The sequence below is a fragment of the Diabrotica undecimpunctata genome, chromosome 2 (genome assembly GCF_040954645.1).
Source record: "Diabrotica undecimpunctata isolate CICGRU chromosome 2, icDiaUnde3, whole genome shotgun sequence".
In the NCBI taxonomy this organism is placed as follows: Eukaryota; Metazoa; Arthropoda; class Insecta; order Coleoptera; family Chrysomelidae; genus Diabrotica; species Diabrotica undecimpunctata.
Window position 1 is genome coordinate 2,619,748 of NC_092804.1, and position 15,361 is coordinate 2,635,108.

General features: G+C 33.3%; 1 protein-coding gene across 2 annotated transcripts in view; it reads left to right on the plus strand.

The window, feature by feature from the left end:
• The first annotated feature begins 273 nt into the window (after positions 1-273).
• Positions 274-15,361, plus strand: part of LOC140434067 (equilibrative nucleoside transporter 3-like) — an 85,031-nt gene continuing 69,943 nt past the window's right edge. Inside the window, exon 1 of one of the 2 annotated variants that reach the window (XM_072522074.1) lies at positions 274-481. The gene's annotated coding sequence lies outside the window, so the exon portion shown is untranslated. Of the gene's footprint in view, positions 482-12,927; positions 13,364-15,361 lie in introns of those variants that run through there. The other variant, XM_072522073.1, reaches the window with a different exon arrangement.

Consider the following 15,361-nt stretch of genomic DNA (forward strand, 5'->3'; position numbering starts at 1 on the left):
ATGCATTTCTAAATCAAGTACACCAACCTTTCAAAAATGAATTTTAGATTTTCGTTTACTTAATATAGAAGTATATGTATTATAGAAGAAGGACATCCTGTATCTTGCGAAACTATTTGATACCTATTAGATCGTTTACCTCCATTTCTAGGAAAAGCGGCCCGGCTGGAGGTATAATATCATTCTTATTCTTTGAGGATCCAATGAATGGCAGATGCTCCACCCAGTAGACATTCATAAAACTTGTTTCTAGCACATGTCTGCCTTATGTCTAGCTGCTTGCGCCTCTCTCAGCACCGTATTCGCATTGTATTTCCTCAACAATCGGCATGTAGTATTAGTGCGGTCAATAAACATATCATCAACATGTAATTTATGTAAAACAATCGCCATAATTTAAATTTTATTTGGCAAACCTTGAATTTTATCCACGGCTGTTTGAATTGTTTGCATAAAACGCGAAGTGATATTTTGTTTCATGGTAAGATAATTTTTTTATATAGAAAAATGGGTCAATAGTCAATCGATTACCAGATTATCTCCTTATCAATATAAAATTTTCTTTAGAATTTAAATATACTATAAGTGTTTTATATATAATCTTAAATTTTGATAAGTCTGCAAACATTTTCATTGATTATTTAATTTTTGTTATATTGCATCATTCGAATTTACCGTTTTTATTTTATTGGTTTTGTGATAAAACATTTTAAACCTATATTATAACATGTGTCATTTTATTAAATTGTTTTATTTTTATAATTTTTATCTTACTTTCCATGTTATCCCACCATCTTTATCTCGGTCTCCATTTTTTTCTTGTTGGATTGGAGTCCATCTCATAACTCTTGATCGTTTCGTTTGCCGGTCTTCTGATGATATAACTGATATAACCTTATATTAAAGAAACCTTAATCTAAGGATATAACCAAAGAATGTAGATGCATATTCTATATGCGTCTATATTCTTCGATATAACCTATCCATTCCAAGAGTTGTGATTTAACTACTCTCACTACATTTTCGTTTCCTAACTCATTTTTCTATGAACTTGTTTTTTTTTAATCTTATTCCGTGTGATGTTTTGACAGGTACTTACTAGGATCATTCTCATTGTTTTCCTTTTATGTCTTTTAAGTTTTTTTCTCTTCTGTCATAAATGTTGATCACATTGCATGGATGATAACCAGACTTGAATGAATATTTAAACGTAAATATTGTTCTGAAGATATTTTCTTGTGGCATCTTATAGTTATTAGTGCTTTAATGGGAATAAGCCAGAATTATTGTTTAAAATAAGTTTATTGATAAATTTTGTTTTTTGTTACTTGGAGAAAAATTCTTATAGGTTTAGTGTTCGATAAAATAGATCTCAATGTGTTTATTGTTTTGAATGTTGTCCTATCTTTTTCAGTTTTTCTGATAATCCTTTTATGTATGGTATTGCTATTTTCCTCGTATTATTCCTTGTGTATGCTGCAGGATCTCGTTCTAAGTTGTTCTGTTATTTGGCCGATTGTTGAAAATTCCTTATTTATAAATGATGAAGGATAATCATTTTTTAATAAAACAGATGTTAACAAATGTTTTTCCTCTAAGAACGAATTTTTGTTAAAAAAACTAATTTTGGCTCTATCGTATAAGGATTTAACGATTCCCTTTTTAACATTGACGTTGTGATTTGCTTTGTAATTTAGATATCTGTTGGTGTGTGTTAGTTTTCTATACTCCTGAGTCTCATATCCAGTATCGTTCTTAGAGAATAAAACATTCATATACTGTTGTACGGAGTTGCGTCGTGGACTCTCACAGACGGTACCTGTAAGAAAATTGAGGCTTTCGAAATGTGGTTTTATCGTAGAATCCTGAAGATATCCTATACCGACACGTTACTAACCAGGACATTTTATTAAGAATGCCACTTGTTCTTCATATTTTTTATATATTCTGTTATGTATCACTTTTCAAAACGTTTTAAGGAAGTGGCTCATTAGGCTAATTATTCTGTAGTCTTCGCAATTTTGCATTTAATTTTTTTGATATAGTTACGAAGGTCGACTTTAACCAGCTTTGGGGAATATTTCTAGTTATATATATTTTGTTAAATATAGTCATTATCGATTTTATTCCTTGTTCGTCCATAAGTTTTAGGAATTCTGCTGTATACAATTTGTCAAGCCCTACAGCTTTACCATCTTTGGTTTTTCTAATAGCTGTCGTGACTTCTTCAATGGTAATCGGGGGTCCTGTTTGGCATTCTATGTCTTCAATGTCAATCTGCCTTTCATCTGTAAATGTTACTTCCACATATTTCTTCCAAGTGTCTAGTCTCCCTTCCACACTTAGTAGTGGATTACCGTGGTTGTCTGGCAAACATCCAAATCTTTTAGGCTTTTATAAGCCTGCAGCTTCTTTAAATTTTTTGTGCATATTGCATGAATCGTGTTTCTGTTGTAATAGCTGTATTTTCGCACATTGTTCTCTCAGCTGTGTGTCCTGAGCCATTCTGATTGTTTTTTGATCTCTTTGTCTATTCATTTGTATAATGTCTGGTCCTGATCTTTGGCCTTTCGCCTCTCTTCCATCATATCTAGAATCTCATTTGCCATCCACGAATTTTTCTTAATTTTTGGTGGTTTGAGGAATTTTTCTTGTATGTCTTGTGAAACTCTATGCAATTTTACTCTAGTTCTGTGCGTTGGTCTTTGAGTAGCCTGATATCGTATTTTGGGTTGACACTACGTTGAATCTTCTTTAGTCTGACCCTCATTTTGCAAATCAGTGGGTTATGGTCTGACTTGTGGCTTGAACTATCTTGAGGTGGTTTCCAAGTGTATAATCTTCTATATGGGAGTTTGAAGTAAGTGTTCCGATACAAATTCACCCAATTTGTCTCCTTGCTCATTTCTTTCTTCAAGGCCTAACTGTTCTATAAATCCTCCCGATTGTCCTCTTCCAATCTTGGCATTTAAATCACCCATAATCAAGGTTAGATCTTTTTTGGGAAGGTGTTTCAAGGTGTTGGATATTTCATTATAGAAAGCATCACTTATGTCGTCTGGTTTGTCAGCTGTAGGTGCATATACCTGGTTACTGTTAGTTGTTATTGGGTAGGTATCAAGTTGAAGGAGGAACATTCTTTCTGATATGAGTACAAAGTTTTTAAGATGTCTGGCATTTTCTTGATTTAAGATTATACCTACTCTATTTTCGTGACTTCCGTTGGGGTAACCTTAATAATATATGTGATGATTGTTAATTTTACATTGCCTAGAGTTCATCCATCTCATTTCGCTTATTCCCATGATGTCTATTGATAGTCTATCCATCTCTTTGATTGCATTATGGGTCTTACTGGCCTCGTATAATGTTTTAACATTTCATGTGCAGATCGCAAGTATTCTCTTTACACTAGATTGGCAAGAATTTCGTCTGTTGGCGACCGAGAAGGCCTTGCCGCCTTGTGATTGTTCTTCTCTGCCGGATCTTGGTATCCGAATCCCATGATCAGTATTATCTTTTCTTTGACTAGTTATCCTATTGCTGATTATACTAGGGGTACTCTCCGAGTCTTTAATGCAGTGGTTCCTCGTTGCCTTCTGCATCTTTATGCCGTTGTCCATTGTTAATAGGTTATTCCGCCTATAAGACCGATTTACCAATCTTAGGACAAAAAGTTGCCCTTCCACTTATCAGCTCATCTGCCCGGAGCCGTTGGCCATTAAAGTGGTGGGATTGCTTATGCCGGCAGTATTATTGACACTATCAGTACATAATGTCAATAATTCCATTATAGCTGATATATATAGTCTTGTTCTAGGTGCCAATGAATCATCACTCTACTAAGTGGTATATTCGTTTTATGAACTTTCGGTACTCCATAAAAATGAGGGGTCTTTAATGAGAATTTTACTGTCATCATGGCATGTGGTTGCCTATTTAAAGACGAATTACATGCTATGATTTTTTTGTGATGGATATTTTCATGTAATCGAATCAACTATCTTACAAAAAAGTCATCTCAGGAACGCCTCAGCAATATTGGTAATATCATTTTAAAGTCGTCTACTTTAAAATGTATAATATATGTCTGAATTATCAATATAAATGAGTAAGATAAAATTAAATTATTAGAAGAAAATTTCACCAAGTAACAAAAAACAAAATGTGTTTATAATTGATTAATGTTTGTATTTTGAGAACGATTTCCGAAGTGGAAATTGAAACTTCAATAAACTTATTTTATACTTTAATTGTGGCTTATTCTCATTAAAACAGTAATTCAAACGTAAAGTGTATGAGCATAAATATACACGACTTTTGTCAATAATATGTAAAAAAAATTGATTTTTTATGAGTAATATCCATAACAAATTTAACATACCATTCACCAAACACATTTCATGATGAATTTTAGAGTATTCTTATTATATTAAATAGGTAAAATCAAAACTTTACAACAATTGCATTTTTTATACATCAGATTTTTCCTAATAACAGTAGAAAATCAAATGTTTCTCTCAAAATTTTCTATTAAAAATTAATATTTTCTGCCAGAATATAGATATTTATAAATAGAAAAACTTCTTTCGACATCAACTGACGTGATATGAGCATATTTTAGGTTCATTCAGAGGCATTGGTTCACATTGGTTTCTTCCGAAAACTTTCCCCGGAAAATATTTTCTTCTTAAAAAAAAAACGGGTCAAATCATACATTTTTGTCAATGGTATTATTTAGTTTTCGTAAAATATGTGTTTCTTTTTCAAAAGAAGAAATAAATATTTCCACTAAAGCAACATTTTCTGAAAGCGGACTTTGCAGGTACAAAAGCATAATTTGCTTTCAGAAAATGGATTTGTTGTTTACGATTTCATTTTTAAATGTTTGTCGATCAGAAAAAATTGCTAGGTTTTTGTCGTCAGAAAGTTTAAAAATTAAACTTTTAATATTTTCGAGATGGTCGGCTTAAAAAATACAGGCTCTAATTAGGTTCCCATCTTGTTATCACTGGTTGTGGAGGAAGTGGTGTATTGGGAAACCTGTCTTTATACAGTTGAACTCTCAATGGCTATATAATAAACATTTTATAATTTATATTTTATATTAAAAAGAGGAAAGTTTATTCCAATTTCATCAGCAACACTTTTAGTCTCTCTCCAATGACGCTACAGCCCAAATAGAGCCTTTTTCTACTCCAAACTATGCCCTCAACCTTGCCGGTCCCGTGCCGATCTTTCTAGGGCTTATCTATGGCTCTTTTTGTCAATCATTCGGTCTCCATTCTCACTACATGACCAGCCCATCGAAGTCTTTAAAGTTTAATTAATTCTGAGATTGGTGCCTCTTTGAACAGTTCATGGTTGTATCTGGATCTCCATACTCCGTTTTTGTTGCCAATGTGTAACGATAAGACTTCTTCTTCTTCGCGTGCCATATCAGAAATATCCGACGTTGGTGATCACCATTAAGAAGGCTTCTCGATCTTACGAGGACTTCGCTTCTCGAAGACTACCAAAGAGAATTGAAGTAGTATTATAAAAATAATACCTCAATCAACCATGGGAGCTTATCGTCTATGCCTTGCTTAGCTCAGTATCTCAAGGGTGAGTTCGTCTTGTCTTCAACTGGGGATTGAACATGAACTCTTAGCTGATAGCAAATAAGACAAATTTTAACTAAACATATTTATTAAAAAGAATAAAAAAAAAACAATAATCCACCCTGCCAAAGCTTAACAATAATTAGTGATACTTATGACTTCGATGGGCTGCTTGTGTGCTGTAGATGTTAGGTCCTCCTAATTAACTGCTGTGTCCTCTGGAGAGCTGCAGTAGCATGTGGATGTAGGTTCTGATTAAGTGGTTAATAAATGTCCAATATGGTCAATAAATTGTGGCCAATACAATAGGTCCAAATATCTTCTTAAGACTTTTCTTTCGAAGACTCCCAGTTTTCGTTTTTTGTTTCCTTTCATGACACATGGCTCGCATTCAACATATTATTGGTCTGATGATAGTTTTTACCTTGATATTCGATCTCCAGTGTGTGTTTTTGGAGTAGAACATATGGGCGAGTGAAAAGTAAGCTTTGTTTCCCTTTACTATTCTTCTTTAAATTTCTGGTTCAAAGGTTACAATATAATGCTAATCATCATCATAAAGTGGCTCGACTATCCGTTGTAGATCTTGGCCTGATTACAAAGAAGTCGCCACTCCTGTGGATTTCTGGCAACTTCTATCCATCTTTTGACTTTTAGAATCTGTAGATCTTCTTCCACATCATCAATCCATCTCCTTCGAGGTCGTCCTCTACTTCTTGTGCCTCTGGTTTTGAAAATGTGTCCGGCACATCTAAGTCTCTGCACTTTAACGAATTTCACAATATCTGGATCGGTGTATAACTGATATAGTTCAAAGTTAAGTTGTATCTTCGACGCCATAGCCCATTTTTATTTAAGGCCTCAAAAATCTTTCTAAGAATTTTTCTCTCAAAAATACCAAGAAGTCTTTCATCATTTTGAAATAAGGTCCACGTTTCAGCCCCATTTATCAAAACCGATCTTATTAAGGTCTTGTATATATTGAGCTTTACTGCACGTTTAATATTTTTATTTTTTAAATGTTTCTGGATACCGTGAACAGTTCTGTTTGCTATTGCTATGCGTCTTTTTATTTCGTCGTTTGTCGTGTTTGTTGCGTTTACTAGCGATACAAGATATGTGAATTCTTTGACTTGCTCAAAGGTTTGGTTGTTCATTTGAATTCTCTGTTGGATATTTCGGGGGTTCTTAGAAACTAACATATATTTCGTTTTTTCCTCGTTTACCACAAGTCCTAATTCACTTGCCGCGTCCGCAAGCCTTGTAAAACACTGCATCATGTCTCTCATACTTCGCCGAAGTTCGCCGAAATGTTGTGCCCATCTGTTAAGAACTGTGTCTTTATCATGTAAAATTTCATCGTTAGTGCCTTTACAAATTTTGAATCGTGGTTTAAATTCTCGACGGCTATTAGTTAAGGATTTGTAGTATTTCCTCGTTTCACGTTTATCGAATAAACTTTGTATCTCATTGAGAGTCTGCTGTTCGTATTCCCTCTTCTTACGTCAGGAGAGGACGTGGTTAGAAGATTACCTCTTCCTTTATTCAGCTGTCTTATCACATATATCGCATATCACATATTCTACAATTGTAGATCTTCTTTGTCGGACACCGCTTTGATATTCCCCGACAATATTTTTAATATTTTCAGTTAGTTGTTGAAGTCATTTGTTTTGTACCCTATTAGTACCATGGACTAAATATCAAATGAAGCATTTTGGGATAAAGTGTTTAATACATTTTTTCCTGCCTTCACCATATATGAAACAGCATTAGATAAAAAACATGAAGAGTTTTTCGTGAGGTACAGCAGTTAAAAGATAAAAGTTGGACAATTATTTTTGAATCAAAAGTGGAATTCTTAAATAATTTGTTTTATCTATTTGTTTTGAAGCTATTAAGTGAGATTTTGGTAATTGTTCATTGTTCAGCACCCAAATCAGTGAATGTAACCATGTATACGGCTACTGAATCCGTCGTTTCATTTACGCAAGTGTAAAAATAATTGTTTCCTATTTTTGATAATCTTCTTAAGCCTTATCGCCTATAATATTAGATTTACAATACTTCTGAAGAAATTAACTGAAGTTATTGTTAGATGTCTTCGTGAGCGGTATATTAGAGGCTATCAGAGCTCTAAATAATTATTCATTAAATACATTCTGTTCATTTAATTGTTTCGACATCGTTACAAAAGATTGTAGCAACAATTTTCGGACTTTTCCGCACTGCAACTTTCTTTTTTCCTTTTTTGTTTTGTGTGCCGCATTTCTGACGGATTGGTGTATTTAAAATTTTTGTTGAAGATGACCTATAGCAAAAAAATAACTAAGTATAGAAAGTTCTACAGTGTACACCAAAAAGTCAAAAAACTCTTATCTGGTTACGATAAAAAACATTTTCACGTGTAAGGCCACTTCTAGATATGTATGAAAAATGCGCAATTTTTGTATAATTATGTCACGTATAATTTGCAAAATTCGACAAGCAGGTAAAAGTCTGTTTTTAGGCCCATATAGTAATTCTCTTCCTTCTCCTTTTGTCCCTAGCTTCTTTCCTCCAATTTTCTATCCTCTTTTCTTGTAGATCTTCCGCAACTGCTTCCCTCCATCTTCTTCTCGGTCTGTTTCTTTTCCTCTTATCTTCCGGTGTTCTCCATGCTATGTTCTTTGCCTCTCTACTGTCCTCCATTCTAACAAGATGACCTAGCCACTACAATCTTCTAGCTTTGACAGTCTTATTTTTGTATTTCTCGATACCTCTTTCGATTTTATTATTTTTTGCAAACTGCCTGTACACCTGTTTCCTTTTGCTAGTCGTAGATCTATTTCCTTTTCTTCTTCGCATTTATTTGTCACAAGAACTCCCAGATACATGTAATCCTCCACCTCTTCAATTTCCAGAACTTCTCTCCCTAATGCAATTTCCATATTTAGTTTTCTGCTTTTTTTTTGCTTATTCTTCAGCTCCATGCATTTTGTTTTATTTATATTTATCTGTAATCCAATATTTCCTGCGGCGTCTAGAAGATTCTTAGCTATTATTTCCAATTCTTTTCTACTCCTAGCCAAAAGTACAACTTCATCATCATAGGCTAAACACTGGTGACCCTTATTAAATATTGTTCCCGCTCTATTTATATTGTTGTCTCTTATTATCAATTCATGGCCAAATTAAACAGCGTGGTGGATAGAGGATCCCCTTGTCCTTCACCTTTCTGAACTCTAAAATATTGGCTCTTCTTTTCATTAATCTTAACTGCGTTTGTAGTGTACTGAAGCGTCATATGTACCAGTCTGATTATCTAGATGAGATTTTGAACTCCTGTAGTGCCTTCATCAGTTTTGATTTACCTATATTGTCATAAGCTCTACAGAGAACTCATTTAAGCATAAATACATGGTCACTAGTTGATCGATTTTTTCTAAAACCAGCTTGATAGTCGCCCAATATATTTTCTGTGCACACTATTTTTACACGTCTCTCTTCTTATGTATTGTGTATAATATAGACTTGCACCACTCTTTAGGTATTATTTCCTATTCCCAGATATGGCCTATTAGTTTGTAGATTTTTTCTCTCAGGTAGTATCCTCCATATTTTAAGTTTTCTGCTGCTATCCCGTTTTCTCCAGAGCTTTTATTGTTTTTCATCGCAGTTAAAACTTCCTCAACCTCATCTTTAGTTAGTCTTACAATATCTATTCCATCCATTGGTATTGATTCTCGTTCATTGTCGCTTTCCTCCTCTATTTCACTGTTTAGGTCTTTTTCGAAATATTGTTTCCATCTCTCCAATTGTTGTTGTTCATTTCCTATCACCTTCTTTGTCTTTAATGTATGCCGTTTTTGAATTGTAACCTCTGCTTATTTCTTTAACATCTTTGTAAAAATATTTTATATCATTCCTTTGGTATTTTTCTTTCATATTTTGAAGTTGACTCTCTAAAAACCAATTTTCTTTACTAATTTTCTTTGCCCATTATATATCTCTTTATCATTATCATTTTTTGTTTGCAACATCTTTTGTCTAGATATTCGCTTTAACTCTATTTCTTTTTCACATTCTGTATCCAACCTTTTTTTTCCTTTTACTCTTTATTATATTTCCATTCATAGCTATTTTTATACGATTTTCGAGTATTTACCAGTTTTCTTTTATGCCACTTAATTGAACTATTACGTCGCGGTTATAATTTTTTTTTTAGATCTTACCTATACTTGTTGGTTACTTCCTCTGTTTTTAATTCGTCGTTGTTATTTCGTCGTTTTGCCTTCTTTTGGCTTTTAGTTTTTCTGAATACTCATATAAGTTCTGAAAATTTATCCTGAATTACCACATGATCAATTTGGTTCGTTTCCCCGGTGGAAGGTATTATCCATGTGCCCTTATATATAATTTTTTCTTAAAATGAGTACTGAGTATCTTCATTTCCCTTTCTATGGCTAGTTTGATTAACCTTTGTCCATTATGATTGCTTTTTTCGTGCTTACTTTTGCCCCCTGTGATTTTCTTGTACATTTCTTCTCTTTCCACCTTTGCATTTGCATCTCCTATAATTATTAGTATGTCTCGTCTCGGTACATTGTCCAAAACGGTTTTTATTTCCTCGTAGAAAGCATCTTTCGTTTCTTCCTCCTTTTCCTCTGTGAGTGCGTGAATATTTACACACATTTATTATGTCTTCTTAGTCGTATGGCACATAGTCGATCGGATTTTGCTATAAATGCAGTTACTTCATGTTTTAGTATGTTGTTAACCAAAAATCCCACTCCAAATCTCCTACTTTGGCTTCTGCTTTTAAATAAAGTATAGGTTTCTATATTTGTTGTCCCATTTCGCACTAGATGAGTTTCTTGTACAGCAATAATATCTATTGCTAGAATCTATTTTATATTTATTTAGTTCTCTAACTAAAATTTTCATTGCTCCCGCTTCATATCCTAAGATTCCAAGTGGCCATATTAATTAGGTTTACTTCATTTTTGTTTTTTTTTTTTCATTTATTTTCTAGTGCTCTTCTCATATCCATAATCATTGCCGAGTCCGTAGTCAGAAAAACACCCTCCTCCCTTTAATCTTCTACTTTTTTCCTTTTCCGTTTCTTATCAGACTAACATATATCCAAATTTTGAGATTCGTTTTATTCGATTCCCGTTCTGGAAAAATGACGGTAAAGGGCTTTTCGAAATAATATTTAGGTTGCATTGCATCCGATATCATTTCCAAGTCTGGGTGATTTTTAATTATCTCTTTAGATTTGATCCTTTTGGCCTACCGTCTTATCCGCTTTCTATATGCTCCTGCATTCCCTTTCTTCTCCACCCATATATGTAATGGAGGGAAGTCATGCATGACCTATAATTTTCTCCATTATAATAGGACCACTCCACAATGTTTATTTGTTTTGTTATGTCATATGAATATGTCAATACAATTAACAGTTTTCATATTATGATTATAAAAATCATCGTATAATTTTATCAAAATACATATATAGTCGGTTCGCTATATTTACGCGGGTTTCGGATTAAAAATTTTATTGTAAGTACCCAGTTTTAATTACCTGCTCTTTGGGGAAATATCAACTGGTCAAATGAAATGAAAAATAATCCATAACTTTTTTTAATTAAATAATAATGGAAAATCTTTTATATAATTGACAGTATAATAAGGAGAATTACTTCATTATTGGAGTCTAATGTAGCTAATATAAACCTAATAATAATTTTATATTACACTTCACACAGAAAATATGGTCTATGTATATTTGTTCCATGGAGAGAATTTCTAATGAAAAATAAAAAAATTTAACTTGCCAACAAAAATGAAAATCAGTCATTATCATCAAAAATATCATAATCGTCATCATCATCACTGTCATCACCATTAATTGTTATTATGATTGGACTTTTTCGTTTATTTTATTTTCACGAATCCACCAATCTTCTATTAGTTTCTCGCACTTGAATATACAGTTGCACCACACTTCTGGAGTTACAATTGAAAGTGCCTTTCGCCAAGTTTCCCGAATTGCGCCATCGCTATAACCGTTAGGCCCTATATGGTTGTCATAATATTGTTTTGCTATTCCCCATATATAATTATTAAACTGGCAATGATACGGTGGCAGACGTAAAACTTGATGACCGTAACTTTCAATAATCTGATCCACAATAAAGTTTTTTGGTTTTGCGTGGATATTTGCCAAGCGTAATAATTCTGATTTTAAAATATGTTGTGTAAATGGTATATGTTCCTTTCTCAACCATTCTTTAATTTTATTAACAATCCAAGAATTCGTTGGACTTTTGTTTAATACTTCAGAATGGTAACATTGTCTAAAATAATTACGCTGGGCTCACTTAAACCTGGGAGAAGTTTTTCATGTAACCATTTTACAAACATTTCTGTGTTCATATTATCGTGATAGTCACTTGATTTTGATTTAGATGAAAATATTAAATCAGCACCTTCTATAAAACCCGATTTCCCTCCTGCATGTAAAATTATGTGTCGCTTCCCTTCTCCATCAGTATGTTTGATAGACTTTACGTTATCATCTTGCCATATTCTCTTGGTTGCACCACTAGAAAATATCCATGTTTCGTCTAAATATATAAAATTTGCCCTTTCTTCTTTTAATTTAGAATATTTTCTTAGAAAGTTAATTCTTTTATGCACAACAGAACTTCTTTCACAAAGGGCTTTTCTGTTATTCTCCTTTTAAAATTTGAAACCCAAATTATGTATCACTTGCCATAGACTTGTTCTGCCAATTTCGTCAAATTTTCTATCTTTTAATTCCGAGAGAATTGTATTTAAGGTCACATGTTCCTTGTTGGCTGGCATTCGATAAATGGTATCACGAATTTCAAATTTGTATTTTTATAAAAATTAATGTGGGTACGTAATGTTGACATTTTAGTTTTTTTTATATTAAAGTAATTTTGTGTTCTCCGTCACTGAGGCGTTCAGTTATTGCCTAATTCCTTAGGGTTTGCTTATTTGAATTTTTTGATGTATTGTGTTTGATGCATGTCTGGGTGGTCATATTAAAGTCGAGTGAAAATTCAGACAAGAAGGCATTATTACGTTTTTCTGTACTGTATTGACCAACCCTGTATTTAGATCTTTGCTATAAAATTTGTGCTATCAATCATTTTCAATTCACATTAAAGATAGTAAATGAGTATAGTTGTAGGTACACGCGAAGAACGCTGACATGTACTATATTAATTAGCGCTTACCGTTTGTCTAATTAACCTGTCCCCGTAGAGTTTGATAAAAATAGTTCAATACTTCTACTACTATTACCAGCGCAGCAACGCATGGCGCTTTTCCCGATACATAAACCAAATACGATAACGGAAAGTAAAAATAGATAGCACTATAGCAAAGTGGGTGTTTTTGTACTTGAGCCAACCGAAAATTCTATGTCACTGACTCGGCTGCTCCGTTGAAACACCTTTAGCAATTTACTTTTTTAATATACATGTGGTGGGATATCCGCTTAAAACGTGGTTTTACAGTGAAACCACGTGTTTGGCTTATATACCGAGGCGAGGGATTGATAATTCCGTATATGTGTACGTTAAGTGGAAATTTAGTCAAAGAAAATTGATATATTGTGAATATAAGTGGTAGTTTTATTAAAAAAAAAACACAGTGTAATTCGATATATAAAAAATTAGTGGATCACATCCTATACTATTTCCATAATATGAGTCAGAAATTTCCGCGGAAATGATATGCGGCAAGTAAGTATTACAGATCTCATAGACCACGTGTTTTTAGTTGTTTGTAGTAAAAATTTATTTCACAATAAATTAACTGTGTTAACTGGTTTTTCGTAATTCAACGTCTTATTAATATTTCTATTTTATTTTTACATTTTTGCTCCATTTTTCACTATTTTTTTTTCACTAAGTTTTCCAATGTGCCTTCACTATCGACCTCAAGAATGGCTGCAGTGCACATTCATCACGATACATAACAATACTTACTTTTCCGTGACTTTACACAGCATAGTATGTTTGTCGTTTATCAGATCCCAATCATCATTTTTTCTTGTCATATATATCTTCTTCACTAAGTCTTCTTTTTTCCACTGCTGTTTTTATTTGTCCGTTCCACTATAATCTAGGGCGTCCTTTTTTCCTTCTCTTTGGTTTCCGTTTCCAACTTCTCACCGGTATTCTTGTCTCGTTCATCCTTCGCATATGCCCACGGCCGGTGATAACGAGCCTGCAATGGGATATATTGTAGGCGGGCGCCCCTGTCTGGGGGGCGCGAAAATGAGATTTTTTTCTGCTAGTCTTATACAAAATAGAAAAATTAATTTTTTAAATGTGTTTTCAATTCTAGTCATAATACGCTAATCTGTGTTTGTTATTTTTGCATCCCACACACATAAAACATACAATAATATACAATGCCTAGAATAATAGAATTGATGGTAAATACATTATGTTTCAATGAACAACTTTACACTTAGTTGAAATGCTTCGTTTATTTTCTTCAAATTTCTTTGAAGTTTTTTAAAGGTTTTGTGTTAGCAGTTAGGAGTGTAAATGCATGATTTGTAGTAAAATAAACATTTTACAATAAAACTTAGCTTCTTCTTCTTCTGGTTCCTATCCGTTTCGGCTGTTGGAAATCATATTGGCAATCATGACTTTGCTCGCTGCGGCTCGAAACAGCTCCGTTGAGGTTTTCTTAAACCATGTTCTTAAATTCCGCAGCCATGATATTCTCCTTCTACCGGGTCCTCGCTTACCTTTGACTTTACCTCGCAATATAGACTGCAGCAGGGAGTAACGGTGCTGATTTCTTATAACGTGTCCCAGATATTGCAATTTTATGCTTTTGATCGTAAACACAATCTCTGGTTCCTTCTTCATTTTTTCTAGAACTTCCTTGTTCGTGATCCTTGCTGTCCATGATATTCTCAGCATTCTTCTATAAAGCCACATCTCAAATGCTTCAAGTTTTTTAATCGTGGTGTCTGTGAGCGTCCATGCCTCCGCCCCGTACAACAACACAGAGAAAACATAGCATCTCAAATGTCTCATTTTTGTATCTAAGGATATGTTGTGACTTTTGAAGATGGCGCTCATTTTGTTAAAGACCGTTCTTGCCTTTCCTATGCGGCACTTTATTTCCTGTACATTGCTCCACTGTTCGTTTATAATAGTTCCCAGGTAGCAATACTGTTTTACTCGCTCTATCTGCGTCCCATTAATGTATAGATAACTTAGCTTATTAAATAATAATAAAATAAGAATATTATCTAATGCTGCATTAAATTAGCATAAAAATATATTTGGTAACATATTTTGATAATTAAGTCCAAAAACATATAGGTTTTTGTTACAGAGGTCCATACTACTCAAAGCAACTGTCATTTGCCTGGCCGGTTCACTGTCACAGACATAGTACTTTTTTTTGCTCATTTCCCTGGCCTATAAAGCCTGATCTAGTCTTAAGGTGAAGTACTAATATTTTCCAAGAATTCCAAATACACAAAATCTTAGCTCAATAAGTTTTAGAAACAATTCTAGTACGAGCCCTAACAACTATATGTTGGAACGAGCAGTTATTTTGCAAATTAAATACCAATTTAGCGAAATTCTTTTATTTTAATTTTTTTTAGTTATAAAATGAAATTAACAACATTTTTTATGATGCTTGTAATTATTTTTACAGTTTAATTATATACTTTTTGTTGGATACTATTTAATTAATTGTTTGATAGC